Genomic DNA, 14,380 nt, shown 5'->3' with positions numbered 1-14,380 from the left:
CCATTAAAGAGCCATTCCTCTCTGTTCGCGGACTTTTGACGATCTGATGACATTTTTTTCAGATCTCACTAGGAGAGTTTCACTACGCGGGGCGGCGAGGTGGGAAAATCTCTTCTGGGAACAAACACACCTTTTGTAAACGGAGCTTTTTCAGTTCAGATCTCAATTCACCACTTTTAATACCCCCTTTTAAACAGCGTGAGTCCTGGACAGGTCACTACTCTCTCTTAGCACATTACAAAGCGAATATGTCTGTGCCACGTTCACACTTGACATCTTTGGGGGCGTCCACCTCCAGTTCACTTCAGGAGCGAAAAGGCATTCGCCTTTCGCCCTTGAGTAACGCACAAGATCGCGAGGAGAAATGAGAGAAAAGACGCAGTGCCTTTATATATGGAAAGGCGCGGGTCAATAAATAAAGAGACGATGAAGATTGCACAGATCTATATATAAACTGCGTCGAAGGCTACCTCGCGACGCGAGAAAGAGAGAGAACAGAAATCGACTGTGGCTGATGGACTCTTCCCGCCCCCTTCCAAAAAACGCAATAGCAGCAAAATCGCAAAGGAAAAAAAAAATGCAAGTCCCCCCCATTAATTCAGCCTGACAGCTCTGTCGCCCCCCGCCTCTCCCTGCCTCTCCCTCCACCAATGAAAGCCTCTTTTCAGAAGGGTATGTTTTAATTTGTCACATCAAGGCAATAAAAGGCAGCAATATATACTTAACCAGTTAACATCGTAATAACAGGTTTAAAAGGAGCAATTAAATGGTCGAGAGTCGTGCGTCTGCTTCCCCCACCCCCACCCCACTTTCTCTAAGCATTATTACTGCCACATCAACCAACTTCGCCCTATTGTCTCACTTCGCTCAGCTCCCTCCGGCCCTGCGAGTTTTATGGCGAAGTCTTTGTTGAGTAATCGACGTCTTTTACGCAAACAGAGAGGGAGGTCTGCGCTTAAGCCAAAAGGGCCCCAGTAGATCGCCGCAGAGTTTCTCCCGACCCGCCTCCCAGGACAAAACAGCTTACAGTCTTTTAAAAGCTGTCTTTGGACTTGCTTACACAGGTAAGCGGGGTATATTAGGATCACATTCTAAATAATAAACGAAGCCCAACTGAACTCACTTCGGAGCAGACTGGGGCTGGATTGAGTTGCCTTTCAATTCTATGCGCCGCCTTGGGCCGCGTTCAAGGCGGCCTATAGAAGAACAATGAAGCCAAACAAATCCATCGTGTCCAACGATCCGTATCCCAAAAATACGGATCCACATACAAATATTGGCAACCTGAAACTAAAAATGCAACAAAATACACTCCAACAGCTCATCTGAGGGGAAAAAAAAAGTTTGCCTCGCACCTCCTCGTCACTTTCTCTAGATATGTAGTGATATCCATGTTAATCGTTATTAACCTAATTGACTTAATTCCAAAATCTGGGTAGCGGCAAAGAGCAGGTTGGTTGACAAAGAAGCGCTTATTCCTGGGCCTTTCCCGAGAAACAGGATCCGTCTTCTTTAGGGTTAACGTCAGGCACCAGGCCTCCCTTCGTGGTGGGTTTGGGGTTTTGCGCCTTTCGCTGGCCAGGTGAAGGCTCTCCTGTTTCCCTCCTCGCGCTGTCAGCTTCAAATGGCAAAATAATAAGGCCCAGGGCGCAGGCAGGCGGGTTTCTTGAGCGAATAACTCCTGTTGGAATGAATGGGGAGGCTGAGAGGGCACCGTTTTAGCATTTCATTTGCAAGTACAAGGCAAGGTCCAGCTAACGTGGAGCACTTCTAGTGCAACTCTATCATGCCTTGTCAAAAGCAAGGCGCACGGACTTCCAGGGCTCAGTCCCAATCTCAGATAATATAGGACTTCATCCTTAAGGGCTGAAATCGAAGGGCAATGCCACTCCAAAGGAGACCCGCGCAAGAAAACTTCCCAGTGGATCGTGCCCATATAGTGCTTACCTCTAGCCTTTCAATTTTAGGTTTTTTTAAAAAAGAAGAAAAGTGTCATATATACTAACTCAATCATACAAACACTTATTTTTCCCCATATAAGAAACGTGGGAGAGGCGTCACAGATTATCTCAGCGACTTCACCACCGAAGCAGCATGAGAAAAGGACCCTCCGTCTCCCAACTCTCACCCACCTGCTTTCACAGAACCACATAGTTGGAAGGGACCACGAGGGTCATCTAGTCCGACCCTCTTGCCCAACGTGGGGCTCCAACCTGCCATTCTGAGATTAAGAGTCTCATGCTATACTAACTGGGCTGTCCGCTTACTCAGGTGGAGGAGACTAGTGGGCCAAGCGAACTGCAACCAGGCGCTGCTGCAAAACAAGACCGTTTCCTTGGGTTAAATAATGCGCGTGTCCGGTTCGGTGCAAGGAGGTGCTACGATGCAGCGCAGCCTTAACCAGGCTGATACGGTGGGAAACTCTCAGGTAAGCAGTGGCCTAGCGTGGTTTGTCAGCACCCGGGGCAAGGCAAGTAATTTGCGCCCCCTAACCCGTGGATTTGCGCCCCCTAACCCTAACCCCCAGATGTTGCCCGGTGCGGCCGGCCCCCCCTGCACCCCCCACGCTACGCCACTGCAGGTAAGTGTGCCTTAGGGGACGCCGCTATTACAGGCCCGACACCCTCGTGTCATGGCAATAAGCGGGCCAAGTTCTCCTAGAGTCCTGGTTAGTAAAAGCGCCGTTAGTTGGTAGTGTGCTGGATAGACCTATAGAAAAATGATCTCCCTAGAGGAGCCTGCGGGGGTGGGGGGGCAGGATCAGGTTAGAAGAATATATACAGTGGTACCTCGGGTTACAGACGCTTCAGGTTACAGACTCCACTAACCCAGAAATAGTACCTCGAGTTAAGAACTTTGCTTCAGGATGAGAACAGAAATCGTGCTCCGGTGGCGCAGCGGCAGCAGGAGGCCCCATTAGCTAAAGTGGTGCTTCAGGTTAAGAACAGTTTCGGGTTAAGAACAGACCTCCAGAACGAATTATGTTCTTAACCCGAGGTACTACTGTAGTTCCGAAAGAAAAGGAAGGCTCAGCTGTCTTTAAGCTGGGCAGGATTTTCGCCGGCTCTCTGTCTAGACGGCAGGGGAGCTTTGGGGCGGAAGGGAGCAACCCTAAAGGCACAATGGGTCAGTGCGCCCGGTTCCTTCGAGTCCACCCTACCCAGGGACTCGATTCCTGCATTGCAGGGGGTTGGAGTAGATGATCCCCGGGATCCCTCCATGATTCTAAGTGCCCACAGCCCAGCCCACCTGCAAGCAGCCCTGTTTACAAAGTCCTCCCCATGCTTTTGCGGGAGAAGTGTAGCGGCGCCTCCTCCTCCTCTCATTAGCTCTCCCAACAATGCCTCCCGGAGAAGACAGGCCGGGAGTGGGCCTGCGACTCTTAGATTTGCAGATCTTCCCTTTCCCTCTCTGCCCTTTCCCTTTTTCTCCCGCCTGCACATTACATTTCAGTCATGCTTTGCAGCAGAACACGATATCCCCCAAAGAACCCAAAGAAGAGACAGAGAGAGGGAGGGAGGGAGGGAGGGAGGGAGAGATACCCTGACAGCAACCATTAGTTAAGAAAAACCCTCGCGCAAGAGTATCAGCTAATTAAGATTCTGTTTAGCAATCCTGGATGGAATGTTAATGTTTCCCTCGGAAGGAGCGAGGAGGGAGGGAATGCAGTGGAAGGGGAGGGATAAACCCAAAACACCCCCAGCATCACCACCTAGCCCTGTTTTCTGAAGAGGAATGCTGATGCAGGGTGATAACATCACTTGCTTGTGTCCAAGGTCTGCCCAAGCCTGTTAGAAAGCCATTATCTCAAATTACTCCTGTACTTCATTCGCTCCCTCTCCCTCTCTGGTTTGGGGCTGAGCGAGCTTCCCTCGGCGTTGCAGCCGTGCCTGGAGCCTGGCAAAAGCCAATACTCTCTGAGGGAGATGGAGTCTGAATCGAGCTTCTCTCTCTTTTCGCTTGGAACTGCTCTTGGCCTGTCCCCAAATCCTTGGGCAAATATAGCCCTCAATCGCTGCAAGCCCGATTAGGATCTCTCCGCTGGCGTCTGGGCCCCGTGTCCCCTGGAGACTCAGCTGACCCCTTTGAAGCCCCTTCCTCTCTTGCTTACAGCAAAGTTGACATGATTAACTGGGGGGGGGGGTGTTACAAGGCGAAGTTCGTTAGCTCCCAACACTCAACACCTTCGAGGGAGAATACAAGGAAAATATACCCTGAGTTGACCTGCTGCACGTTTAGTTCCCTTGGGGCCTATTCAGAGGAAGGTGGGGAACCAGGTAGGTGGCTGTACCACTTTGTACTGTGTGCGTTTGTGACATGAAGGAATGCACCTCTGCATAAAATGTTTCTGTGCACAGAAAGGTCTTCTGCCCTCTCCTACCCCTGCAAAAGGCAACCATTCTCTGAACAAGACATTTTGTGACATAGGGAGAAACATTCAGAGGTATGAAGTGCGAGCTGAAGCTGTATAACTTCACCATTGAAGTTGTTCACCTCCGGGAGAACCAGGCCTTTGACACGATCTAGCCAAAATAAAGCAACTTTAATAGACTTGATGTTAACGGTGAAGTCCTTGCTCACCTCCCAGATCAAGGAGACGGAAACCACTTAACACTGACCAGTGTGCTGCTCTAACTTTCTACCCCGGAGAAACCTGATGCACTCTTTTAGCTCGGATGCCTTTTTATTGTTGTGGAGCTTCCTGATGGTTTCTTCCAGATTGCAATGAGAATAATAGAAACTTCAAAGCCCTTACCAAGCCAGCATAAAAGGACCCTGACCGTTAGGTCCAGTTGTGGCCGACTCTGGGGTTGCAGCGCTCATCTCGCTTTATTGGTACAGCTTCCCGGTCATGTGGCCAGCATGACTAAGCTGCTTCTGGCAAACCAAAGCAGTGCATGGAAATGCCGTTTACCTTCCCGCCAGAGCGGTACCTATTTATCTACTTGCACTACCTATTTATCTACTTGCACTTTGACGTGCTTTCGAACTGCTAGGTTGGAAGGAGCAGGGACCGAGCAACGGGAGCTCACCCCGTCACGGGGATTCAAACCGCCGACCTTCTGATCAGCAAGTCCTAGGCTCTGTGGTTTAACCCACAGGGCCACCCGCATCCCTCCAACCCAGCATGCTTGGCCCCAAATTGTAGGTGGAGGACTGAGGCTGAAAGACAGTGGTTTGTCTCAGGCAATCTGGCCGATTCTGGGCTGGCTCACTAACGTGAGCCATTCATGGGGCAACATGGGGGACTAGAACTTCAGAGACAGCAGAGAGAGGACTGCATTCCTTCAGGATGGATCTATGAGAGACTGCATGCCAATGATGGGCAGTGCCAAAGCCAGCAGGGTTTGGGGCCAGAGCCCAAAGTGGACAAGGTACTGTACCTCCTTCTCTCTCTTTTTCTGCCGCTTTCTTTCTCATTTCTCTGCGCTTTGACAACCATGTGTAATTAGGTCATTGGGCCACAGTCTACATCTAGGGTAGCCAAAATGGTGCCCTTGAAATGTTGTTAGACTACAGCTCCTGTCATCCCAAATCAGCATGACCAGTGGACATAGATGATGGAAGCTGTTGTCCTATGACAGCTGCTGGCCTGAAGACTCTCTGGATGGTCAGAGAGGGAAAGAAGAAAGCACCAGAGATGGTGCTGAAGAGGACAAGGTGAAGATGATGACAAGAATAAATCAGTGTGCACTGGAAACCAGCCACCAAAGTTTTAGAAGAAAAGCCTCTTTGGGTGAAATAGTTGGCACCTTTTTTGCTTTCAGTAAATCCTTGAAGTTCCCTTATTTATTTATTCAGCTGGCCCTGAATGAGTTTGTGGCTGAAAATGGTTTATAAGCCAGTGATTTTCCTACTCATAGATTCACGACCATATTCTTGACCATATATTCTAGAGTTGTAGGGGCTACATTTTGTAACCAGACCATGAAACCAATACCTCCAATCGTGAGGTGACTAATGCATGTATGGGGAGAAATCCTTTGAATGGCAGTTTATGAACGGACTTACAACCACAGACAGGCTGGCTGAGTCCAAGTGTTTGGATCTCTATTTGTTTCTCAAAAAGCCAATTCATTCCTGCTGAAACCAATAAAACAAGAGACAAGTACTGCAGAATATATTAATCACATTGTGGAGTGGCCTGATTGACGGCTGTGCTGCAAAGTTAGCTGAGTTACAAAAGCTGTGAGACAGCAGAGAACCACTCTTGGTGAATTCATTGATTTGCAACCAGTGAACCTGCAACTGCTACATCAGAAGAATTAGAGGACAGTAAACGAGCCACTCAGAAACTACCAGATATGTTCCTTCTTTCTTCCAAGGAGGGATTATAACATGGACATGCAGGGAAGCCAGGACAAATTGAGCTTGGGGCTTACGTTATCTTGGCATCGTGGCTCTGTGCTTTGGATAGTCTCCACAGAACGCTGCTTGGAATTTGTGATATTGCATGGGGAGTGCCAATGGCTCCAGTTCAAGTTCCAGATTTGAAACTCAGGGCTGGCCCTACCGAAAGGCAGAGTGAGGCAACTGCCTCAGGCAGCCAGTGCCAGATTATTGCAGAGCAGTGGAGAGGTGTTGGACAACAGTGTGTGTCCTATGCAGACTATTCTGTACGCCTTAAGCTAATCTCTCTTCTTGCATTCAGGCCCAGGAGAGGACACCTCCTCAGCACCAATGTTTAAAATGTCCAATCAGCACCTATAAGGGGAGTGGGTTCTAACTTGTCCTTTGCCGCAACCAACAAAATGTGTTTAGCTGCTTCTCTTTGCATATGCAGAACATTTCAATGGTAAGGATATGGGAACAAGACTAAACAGAAAGAAATGAGGTCCCTATCTTGGACATGTTAAGGATTAAAGTTTTAAAAAGACAGTATCTCTAACATACTGTATTCTTGATATGCTTATCTTTTTATACCTCATAACCTTAGTGGACTTGAAAAAATGAAAGTCAACCCCACTCGCTTTTAAACAATGGTTTGTGGCTTTCACAATATCAGTTTTTCTAATAACAAATTCAGGTGGTCAAGTGCCTATCACTTAAGCATATAATCAATATATTTTAGTTTTAGAAGTTCATGGAGGGTATGCACCATAACAAAGCCCCTCAAACCTCTGTAAAGAATAATATCAAATCACTTCACAGATGGTTGCTTCCACATTAGGGTTTTTGAAGCAATGCATTTTTATTTTTGCAGTTCTTGTTGACATGGTCAAGATCCTAATAATATATTTGTTCAGAAGTGGTAGTAGTCTGACTGCTCCCTGCAATTGAACCTTTACTTATTTCCCTTAAGTAGCCAATTAGCTGCTTTCAGTTCCATGGGCCCATGGCATGCTTGAATTACAGAAGAAGTGCTCTGCTGGATCAGAACAAAAGTATATCCATCCCACCTTCCTGTTTCCCATAGTGACCTTCCAGATGGCTCAAGGAAACCCACAAACATGGCAGTAGTATCAGTAACTGGCATTCAGTGGCATAAGGCCTGTGAACTTGGAAGTTGATTGGCATCTGTCTATCTTGGGAGGCAATGGAAGAGTGTGCCATTGGGGGTGAAGTCAAATCACTGGAGAATTACAGTGCCTGCAGTGGCTGTAGAGACTGCTACATAAGAGACATCTTTTGTTGCAGCTGGGGCAGAAGCAGGCACCCGTTTGTGCATGGTGTTTCTCTCTCTGCTCTCCTCCCAGTGGTCATTCCTCCTCTTCCACTTTGGTCACAATTGCTTCTTCGGAGTACAGAAAAGTTTCCAACCATGCTGATGACCTGACACTCATAAAGCTGTAGCAGAGGAGTGACAGCTCATATAAGTGGCTCGAAAAACTCTATTGCGATTTCATAATAGCACAAACAGCCACAGTGTTCTTAATTGTGCTTGGAATTGGCCTTTATTTCTAACAAGAGCAAAGCTTCTAATCTTATCTCAGAACACATCTCTTCTGCCTGAACCCACCCCTTATCTCTACTCCCCAATTGCCAGTAGCCTTGCCGGTTACATTTATCCGATGCTTGATCTTCCAGCTGTGCTAGGAAAGCTCTCTTTGCCTGGGGTGGGTCAGGCACAGCTGCCGCGAACTGAAGGAGCCCCTCAGATTCTCCACTCCAGGACTATTTAAAAGTGGCCTTGGCACTGATGTAGATCCAGGTGTTATGCTGTGAACAAGACTTCACTTTCTGCTACCATCACATCCTCCCCACTTCTTAAATATTTATCCTGGCTCCTTGTCATACATCACTTCAAGTTTAAGCTTCATGCTGCCAGATTTAAACCTCTCCACCTCTGTGCTCCCAATCTAGATTTTCTCTGATGTCTCCTCTGACACCTTTCCTTGCTCCTCCGGTTCTGCATGTGCTTATCTACTCTCAGGCACCCTCTAGCTCACTCTCTGTCTCTCATTTGCATCTCTGGGTGCTTCCAGACAGGTGCCTCGTGTGTGATCACGGTTCCTCATGCTTGCAAGGTTTTTGCAGTATCCACAAAATGTCGTTGGCATAAAAATGCCAATCTGTACCTCCACCACCCTTTAATCTGGATTTACCCTTTCTGGGGGTGGGGAATCTGGTAAGTGAAGTAAGCCATGTTACTAACTACCCATTTAAAGGTAAAGAGACCCCTGACCATTAGGTACAGTCGTGGACGACTCTGAGGTTGCACGCTCATCTCGCTTTATTGGCCGAGGGAGCCAGCGTACAGCTTCCGGGTCATGTGGCCAGCATGACTAAGCCGCTTCTGGCAAACCAGAGCAGCACACAGAAACGCTGTTTACCTTCCCGCCAGAGTGGTACCTATTTATCTACTTGCACTTTGGCGTGCTTTTGAACTGCTAGGTTGGCAGGAGCAGGGACCGAGCAACAGGAGCTCACCCTCTCGAGGGGATTCGAACCGCTGACCTTCTGATCGGCAAGTCCTAGGCTCTGTGGTTTAACTCACAGCGCTACCAGCGTCCCAGAACTACCCATGTATGATACTTCAATTACTTATTTACAAATTCAGCCTCCAGCAGGAAGTCACGTTCCTTCCTTCTCCTATGATGCTCACCCTTATAGCAGCATCCTCCCCCTCTCCTTTTGTCAAGCTTCCCGGTTCCTTTTCCTTTCCATTTTTCATTTTCTCCACTTTCCTTCTGAAAATCAAGCCTTTACTTCACTGCCCCAGCTTCATTTTGCCTGCTTCTGTGCTCCCATCTGATTCTCCCCATTACTCAGCATCAGTATCTGATCGCCCTGCTCCTCCATCTTTGTCTTGCCTATCTGATATAGATTGTAAGCTCTTTGGGTAAGAACTGTATCAGTTTTATGCCCTTTACAAAGATAGCCTTGCCACAGTTATACATGCTCTGGTAACCAGGTTGGATTACTGCAATGTGTTGCTCAGAAACTTCAGTTGATGTGGAATGCTGCAGCTGTTAACTGCAAGTGGCCAAACTGAACATATTCTGCAAGGGAATAAAAATTTCCAGTGTGTGCTTGGACTCAATTCAAAGTGCTGGTTCTGATAAAGCTGTTAGCTATAAAGCCCTTAATGTTTTTTGATCAGGGTATCTGAAGGATCATTTTCTCCCCGCATGCCCACCCCCTCCTGCAGGTTGTTGTTTATTTATTTTTATTTTTTTATAAATATTTATTCAGATTTTTTAAATACAAGTGAAAAAACAATAAACAATATAACATATATCATGACATATTTTCATAGCTTCTTTGGACTCCCTCACGTCTCCCGCTCCCACTTTCATCACCATAAGTTTTTGCCAGCAATTTATCATCTTGTTTACATTCTTGTATTCCACAAATTAAAAAAATAACCTAACACTTCTCCAAAAAGTTATTTTCTCCAATCTCGCTTATCTTCCTAATTCCATCTAATTTAGTGGTGCCGAAATATTTATGATCTAGCATCCTTCTTAACATTCAACCAAATTACAATATTTTTGTAAATAAATCTTAAATTTCTTCCAATCTTCTTCAACCTTCTCCTCTCCCAGGTCTTGGATTCTGCCAGTCATCTCAGCCAGTTCCATATAGTCTATCAGTTGCATCTGCCATTCTTCCAGTGTGGGTAGATCTTGGGTTTTCCAATACTTGGCGACGAGTATCCTTGCTGCCATTGTTGCATACAGGAAAAAAGTTCTGTCCTTCTTTGTCACCCTCTGGCCGACAATACCCAGAAGGAAGGTCTCTGGTTTCTTGGGGAAGGTATACTTAAATACCTTTTTCAACTCATTATATATCATTTCCCAGAAAGCCTTCACTCTAGGGCACGTCCACCAGAGGTGAAAGAATGTTCCTTCATTTCCTTTACATTTCCAGCATTTGTTATCAGACAAATGGTATATTTTGGCAAGTTTAACTGGGGTCATGTACCATCTATATATCATTTTCATTACATTTTCCTTCAAAGCATTACATGCAGTGAAGTTCAACCCAATGGTCCACAACCTTTCCCAGTCCTCAAACATGATGTTATACCCAATGTCCTGTGCCCACTTTATCATAGCCGATTTAACCATTTCATCTTGTGTGTTCCATTTTAACAGCAAGTTATACATTCTTGAAAGTACCTAATCCTAGGTTCTAACAGTTCTGTTTCCAATTTCGATTTCTCCACCTGGAACCCTAACTTTTTGTCATTTTTAAAAACTTCTTTAATCTGAGCGTAATGTAACCAGTCTCGCACTTTATCTTTTATTTTCTCCAAACTCTGCAATTTCCAATTGTCTCCATCTTTTTCTAATATTTCCCAATATTTTGGCCATTTGGCCTCCATATTGGGTCTTTTCCGGGCCTTAGCTTCCAAAGGTGAAAGCCACCTTGGAGTTTTGTTTTCTAGTAAGTCTTTATATTTTGTCCAGACATTAAACACTGCTTTTCTGACAATATGGTTCTTAAAGGCCTTATTGATCTTAACCTTGTCATACCATAAATATGCATGCCAACCAAAAGCATTGTTAAAACCTTCCAAGTCCAATACATCAGTGTCTTCGAGAAGTAGCCAGTCTTTAAGCCAGCAGAAGGCTGCTGACTCATAATACAACCTTAGGTCTGGCAGGGCAAAGCCCCCTCTTTCTTTCGCATCCGTTAATATCTTAAACTTAATTCTGGGCTTTTTGCCCTGCCAGACAAACTTAGAGATATCTCTCTGCCACTTCCGGAAGCACTCCGTCTTGTCCACAATCTGTAGTGTTTGAAACAAAAACAGCATTTTTGGCAATACATTCATCTTGATCGCAGCAATTCGGCCTAACAAAGACAGTTTCAATTTTGTCCAACTGTCTAAGTCTCTCTTAATTTCTGACCAGCATTTTTCATAATTGTCCTTAAATAAACTCAGATTTTTTGCTGTTATGTTTACCCCTAGGTACTTTACTTTTTTGACCACATTTAATTCTGTCTCTCTCTGAAACTGTTCTGACTCTGTATCTGTCAATTTTTTTTCCAATACCTTAGTTTTCTGTTTGTTTAATTTAAATCCCGCCACCCGACCAAAATCTTGAATCAATTGTAATACTCTTTTCGTGCTAGATTCTGGCTCCTGCAGAGTCAAAACTAGGTCATCTGCAAAAGCTTTAAGTTTATATTGTTTCGCTCCGACCCCTGCAGGTTGTTGTTTAGTCGTTGTCGTGTCCGACTCTTCGTGACCCCATGGACCAGAGCACGCCAGGCACTTCTGTCTTCCACTGCCTCCCGCACTTTGGTCAAACTCATGCTGGTAGCTTCAAGAACACTGTCCCACCATCTCGTCCTCTGTTGTCTCCTTCTCCTTGTGCCCTCCATCTTTCCCAACATCAGGGTCTTTTCCAGGGAGTCTTTTCTTCTCATGAGCCATGGTATTCCCAGTAGTGATGTATGGAAGTGAGAGTTGGACCATAAAGGAGGCTGAGCGCCGAAGAATTGATGCTTTTGAATTATGGTCTGGAGGAGACTCTTGAGAGTCCCATGGACTGCAAGAAGATCAAACCGATCCATTCTTAAGGAAATCAGCCCTGAGTGCTCACTGGAAGGACAGATCCTGAATCTGAGGCTCCAATACTCTGGCCACCTCATGAGAAGAGAAGACTCCCTGGAAAAGACCCTGATGTTGGGAAAGATGGAGGGCACAAGGAGAAGGGGACGACAGAGGACGAGATGGTTGGACAGTGTTCTCGAAGCTACCAGCATGAGTTTGACCAAACTGTGGGAGGCAGTGGAGGACAGGAGTGCCTGGCGTGCTCTGGTCCATGGGGTCACGAAGAGTCGGACATGACTAAATGACTAAACGACTAAACAACAACAACAACAAGCTGTTAAATGCTTCCTACTCTTCCTACTGGCTGACAGCACTAAGGATCTGAGCTAGAATCCCTCCTAACTCACTGAGCTGGCCTGTGGCCCATTAGCTGCCAGCTTCTTCTACCTGATCCCTGGCAACAGTTGTGTCCAGTGGAGAAAAAAAACCATTCACTAAACACTAGGCTCCAATTTGCACACAGCGATTAAGTAAACCAAATGCCGTCGTTCTGAAAATGCTAGCAAAAATGTTATTAATACAGTGAATTTTGAGAGGTGATTAAATGATTTAAATCTGAAATGTACTCCTTAAGAAATTCCTCAGAAACCATGGGAATCAGGTATGCTGTGCAGATACTTGTGAAATTCAGCTATAATTAATGCTAAACTGGAAAAAGCGACCCATCGTCCTTGGGTATTTTCTGGCATTCCCACCTGCTGGCTGTTCCCCTCTCCCGTCATTCAAAATATCTCTGTTAAGCTGAAATCTCCTGATTTGGATACCCTCCTCCTTCTTAAGTCTCATGCTGCTTTTTGCATAGGCTTTAGTATCCCATGATTTACCTTAAAAGGCCTTGCCCCTCTGCTTGCATGTGAAGACCTCCCAAAACCACCCCCAAATGAAGACACAATAGACACAGATTTTAGTTTAAGGTTTTTGGCATTAAATTTTGGCCACAACTTTATGGATTACAGCATGTGAGTGGTTGCTTAGGCATTGGTTCCAGACGACCTGAACCTGCACGGTGGCAGGAACACGACTGACACTGGGCACCACCATATGTCAGTAAGGGAGAGCATCCTGGGGGAGCGAGAACTTTGATCTCACAGCTCACCTCAGATGCTCCCAGGGGCTCTGGAGTGGCCCTTGCCCCTTAGTAGGGTTCGGACAAAAGCAAGGCGAGCCCCTGAATTGCTTTAATGGAATTCCTTAGCAGCAGCAATGGAGGGGCAGGCACAGCCAACCATGTCCCCTCCCCAAAACACTGAACCCAAATGCCTAACTGCTAATCTTACAAAGTTGTGACGATTTGCTACACGGTAGGCAAAAACCAAGTGGCACCAGCCAATCAGCCAAATGGCAAAATTCCTACCGGGCCCCTGCTCCAAAACAGACGATCCCTAGACAGGCATAGCAAGGCCATAAAAACAACGCTAAATATAGGGAGAGGAGGGCGGGTGATTCACTGCACGTGGCAAGAAAGTGAAACTCTCCAGCGACATGCAGGAGCTTAAATAGCCCCTCAGCAGCCAATAGCGAACCCAACTGACCAAATTTCTGCCCCAGTAACAGAGGGGCAACCAACGGGGCGTTGTGGCCATCCAAATGGTCCCACCCCACAACAGGGAGGCAGTTTCTGGTGATCTCACTGCAACATGTGCCCTCCATGATGGAGGACCCGACTTCCAACCATGACCATATTATATGACCTGATTCCTGGCCACTTCATTGAAGTCGTTTTCCCCATGCCTCCCCCATCACTGTCACATGCCCCTTGTACATCCCTCTTTCTCATAGGGTCTTCTCACCAGATCTGTGCAGTTCACAGTGCTATCCTTTGGCAGTAATGGGCTGAAAATTTCTTCTGTGTCCCATCCCGCCCAACCATTCTCTTGCTAATCAACAGCTCAAAGAGGTCCTACTGACAATGACAGTAGATGCTCCCTCTGCAGGGAGCTAAAGTTAATGGAAGCCTTATTTAGGCTGACTAGACATTAAGTATGGTAGTCTTTGGAGGAGCTGGCTGGCTGATCAAAAGGCTATAACCTTATTTTGTAGCCTTTGTGAGGCTAGAGGGACAGAGAGAAGGTCCTGGAGCTTCTCCCTTTAAGGAATTAGACTGAACTTCAAGAGTCTTTCACTGTGCATTACAAGGTCCCTGTCTCATGGGTTGTGGTAGATTGTGTCTCTGAACAGAAAGTGAAAATGGGAATGGTCCCAGCTTTAAACATTTATGCCCCCAATGCAGTTTCAGCCATTCCTTCATCGTATATGACTAGTGCCCCCAGACAGGGAGGGACATCTTCATAAACACATTCAAAGCATCCGTGGCAGTGATGGATAAGCTACACCTGTGAGCTACTGCATCAGCAGTCCACAGATTTTCAC

Source organism: Podarcis erhardii, assembly GCF_964252035.2.
Source record: "Podarcis erhardii genome assembly, chromosome: 8".
NCBI classification, from domain to species: domain Eukaryota; kingdom Metazoa; phylum Chordata; class Lepidosauria; order Squamata; family Lacertidae; genus Podarcis; species Podarcis erhardii.
Note: the sequence above shows the minus strand (reverse complement) of the source record.